This window comes from Capsicum annuum, chromosome 10, assembly GCF_002878395.1.
Source record: "Capsicum annuum cultivar UCD-10X-F1 chromosome 10, UCD10Xv1.1, whole genome shotgun sequence".
Classification (NCBI taxonomy): domain Eukaryota; kingdom Viridiplantae; phylum Streptophyta; class Magnoliopsida; order Solanales; family Solanaceae; genus Capsicum; species Capsicum annuum.
This window is the reverse complement of record NC_061120.1, coordinates 9,033,823-9,038,443: the sequence shown is the minus strand read 5'-3', so window position 1 is coordinate 9,038,443 and position 4,621 is coordinate 9,033,823.

Here is a 4,621-nt window from a genome sequence, read left to right as displayed (position 1 = left end):
GGCTATTGCATATCATCGCCACAATGGCTATTGCATATCATCGCCACAATGGCTATTACATATCATAGCCACAATAGCTATTGCATATCATCGCCAAAATGGCTATTGCATATCATCGCCATAATGGCTATTGCATATCATAGCCACAAGGGCTATTGCATATCATCGCCACAATGGCTATTGCATATCATCGCCACAATGGTTATTGCATATCATAGCCACAAGGTCTATTGCATATCATCGCTATGATGTCTATTGCATATCATCGCCACAATGGCTATTGCATATCATCGCCCCAAGAGCCATTACATATCATTTCCGCAAAGGTCATCTCATACCATCGCCCTAGAAGGAATTCAATATCTGTTGACACGCTAGACAGAAATGCTGGCGTCGAGGATATTTCATCATTTCATGAATCAGCATATGAATGCATCAAGGGTACACGATTTGAAGGGACGCCTTTAAGTCGCTATCTAAGGATGAATAATATATAAGGTTTCCTGAAAATTGACAATTTAAGGGATTATCTATAAGTCATATTATTTAAAATAGGATAGTGTGCAAGATCACCTATAAGTTGATAGCCTGTAGGTCATCCGTAATCCACAACAACATCCTAACCGGATAGTGTGCAAGATCGCCCAAAAATTAATAGTTCAAAGGTTATCCACAAGTCGCAACTAAATCCTTACCGGAGAATATGCAAGATTATCAAATTGATACGTCCAAGGGTTCTCTATAAGCCGCGTCATATCCAAGATCGATTATGTGCAGGACTACCCAAAAACTAACAATTTGAGAGATTATCTATAAGACATATTGTATCCAAGGTAGTATGATGTACAGGAACACCTGAAAGCTAGCGATTGGAGGGATATCTGTAAGCTATCTCTTATCTAAAGTCGGATAATGTGTGGGATTACCTAAAAGCTAGAAATTCAAAGGATATCTGTAAGTCGCCTCGTATCCAACATCAAATAATGCGCAAAATTATCCAAAGATTGATAATTTAAGGAAAATTATAAATCGATCATCGGCTATAACCGGAGAGGTTATTATTCCATATACAAAAAGTGATATAGGTAACCAAAAGGGTTGCCACACCAGCACAAAATTACACGATTGTAGAGACCGTTCTACACAAAGTATCGCCGGTGTCCAAAAGGGCCACCCCACTTTGAAGACAAATTCAACCGACAAATGTCATAATTATACAACAACCAAGAGGGTTGTGTTTGTTGTTTCCAGTTATTTCATTCCAAACAGGTACATGAAGAGATGACTCTGCTTTTCAGGCCACAACTCATATGGAGATATGGTGCGGACGACTCCAAAAAGGACGCAGCATGACGTGGAACTCTTTCTCAACAGCAAAACGGGACATAGTATGGAGAGGGATGTCAAACTCTCTAGACGCGAGCAAAATGATGATCACCACCACCATCTAACCACTCCTCTATTAGAAGGCATGTGGATATTTTGGGATATTCTGGTCTCACCTTTACTTCTGGGATGTTTGTTAACTCATACTGAGGGGAACTTTCTTTTTCTTTTTTCTTTCAAATCCGGGTGGCAACACACTTAGAGTTTTGGAAATTATGTCCGGGTAAGTTCTTACCTATGGATTTGAAGAGCTCTATGTTCATGGTTAAAAGGTTACAAGCCTTTTTTCTGCAACTCGATCGACTTGTCACCCATCTTAAGCCAAAGATCGTCTGAAATAAAAGACTATCTTTTCTACCGATTAAGTTGAACTACAAACAGTTTGATTTCCTGAGTCTCGGGGATATATAGGCTGGGATCTATGTAAAAAACTCGACTACATTTCAACCTTCCCCCTAATCCCTCTATTCCCCAGTTTCTCGATTTTATCAAAAACTCTAAAATCGAGATAACTTGTAAATTTCTTGAAAATCACGCTTAAAATCAAGCTTTATGAACTACAAGTGGCCTGAATTCTCATAAAACCTGAGATATGTAGGATACCTGATACCGAGGTTCAGCCATAACTCCATGAAACTCGTGCAAAAAACCAATCTCTCTTAGACACAAATTTGTAATCGGATAAAAATTAGGAACGTCAATATCCTTTTGCCCAGGATTACTTGCATCCACCCTACCCAAAGGGAGGGGGCAGTTGTTGACACCTAATTTTTGCCCTACGCGACTAAACTTAATCCTGAGTTTCTTCAATTTTTAATAAAATTGAGATATTTATTTCCTTCGAATAAGAGTTTTGAAAGGTATATTTGTACGTGATTTTGTCACCTTAGGTAGCAATTATATATTATCATGCTCAATTATACGATATTATACAATTGGATTACTTAAATGTTTACTCTATGGAATATCGGATTTTAATTAAAAATTATTTTGAAACTAAGCACACTAATTAAAATCTTGATTTGAAAATGATCTATTTCAAAAATGGCTTATTCGGAAAAATACTTACTTAATTTTATCAAATCAAAGAAGCTCGGGATTAACCTAGTTGCCAAATTCGTTTTCAGTCTTGACTCAATTTGGTCAATGTATTAAACTAGATTTAATTGAAGTTGATTTGGCTACAATTGCAATACAATTGGCCGGTTAATCTTTAATTAAGTCAAAGTTTAAATACAATTGACTAAGTCTTTATCAATAGGATATTTATTAAATAGTTTAAACCTAATCCTAATTGAGGTTATGTCTTAAATAATTCCATCAGCCCTACAACAATAATTACCTACCCACTAGCCATTTTAAAAGGAGCCCAATCTATACTAAACCAACCCAGCCCAGCTCTTTAAAGACCTATTTTCTTCTTCAAACATGAGAAACCCTCTACCAAAGCCAAACCTTAAACCGTCGTCAACCCAACTTCGACCCTTTCTCCACCCGAATATGGCAACCCATGGTCGAACCAACCCGCTTTCAACATAAATCAAATTCCACATGACCTAAATATCTGCGAAACGACTCGACCCAGCTGTACTCGCGCATTTCACGCATTCATAGTACGGGAAAACCCTTGAATCTTCTAGAAGCAAGCCTAGGTGTCTCATCCAATGTCCATATTCCGCGAATCTCGGGTACCATGGTATGAATTCGTACACATCTAGTTATTTTTAATTGGTTTGGAATGAAATTTGTTTTACCCTTTTTCAATTGGTCCACCTATTCTGTTTTGAGGGAAAAATCCAAAGTTTTGGTATGGTGCAGGTTCGAAAATGAGATGGCGGGAGGGAAAGAATTTTCAAATCTTAAACCCTAGAGTTCCCTTTTTTGGGGATCCCGAAAATACCCTGGTTCTATCCTCTATATAAGAGGCAATAGGAGTCACTAGCTAGGGGTTGGATTTTAGGAGGTTCAGAAATTGGGGACTAGAGGAATGAGAGGTCACCATATTCTATAAGTTTTGAAGTTTTGGGTCGAGAAAAGGGGGGGGGGGTTCTTTTCTTTCCAGGAGATTTTTCTTTTCATTTTCTTTCGTTTAGGGTGTTTTTTTTTTGAAATTTTGAGTGGAGTCTTAAAGAGTAAAAATTTCACCAGTTGCCATTAAGGTTTTGAAGTGGAAAAATCCATTTTTAGAGCAAAAATCAGTACATGTCTTTTCGTAGTTGAGTAAACATGGCAACTGTGGAACTGTAGATTTAGCTAGAATTTTTTTGAGTCGAAGTTTCCCGAAGGGCTGTTTCCCGGTGGTAGCAAATTTGACTGATAGGTCGGGTCCTCGTTTTGCTGCCCTAGAGGATGTGAACATACTTTTTTCCTCTTAAACTCATCACTTTCTTCTTCATCCCTTTTCTCTTTTTCCCGTAGAAGTAGTTATGTGTTTTTCATGAATGAGGCTGGGATCAGTCTGCTGTATTTGGCTATGATGGCTTCAGGGGTTGTATTTTGACTGTTGTTGTGCCATTTCCCTGTAGCAGTGTTCAAGTCATAATTTTAATGTAACCCTGTTGAACATACTGTACTAAATTGATGTGGTGGTTTACCTGAGAGTTCGTGGCACGAATCAACGTATACCTCATCAAGGCTTTGCTTTTCGCTTGAAATTTTCATCTTTTGTATCTAGAGTTTTGCTACGCTAGGCTGATTGTCGTTATAATCGTTTAATCCCTGATTTTAGCTTTTGTTTATCTTTCCTCGGTTTTGCAAGCTTTTGCTTAAACCTTGAACTCGTTGTTTAGTTATTTATTCATTGTTGTTTATTTCACATGCTACTTTGGGCATCCATTATTTACCTAGATGTCGCCATTTGTTTAATAAGAATAGAGTAAATTTCCTATCTTTAATCTTATGTTTTTTTTAGCAGGTTGCATAGCTTAAGTTATGAGTAGGATGTTATTTCTTTTGTTGCATTACTCAGGGTATTTGGTTTATGATGTTATTGGACATGTTGAACATATCGTATCTTGCCGTCTCATGTCTAAATCATTTTATTTTTGAGTCGAGGGTCTAGCAGAAACAACCTATTCAAGTTGCTATCCCTCTTGCTTCTGTATTTTTGATTCAATTTTGGGTTCATTTGCCTAGAGCTCTAAGAGTTCTGTAAGGCAATTTTCAATCATCGAATGATGCGTGCGTGTTTTATTACCTTCTCTCCCTAAACCTGCGTGTAGGTTCTTGTCTGCAG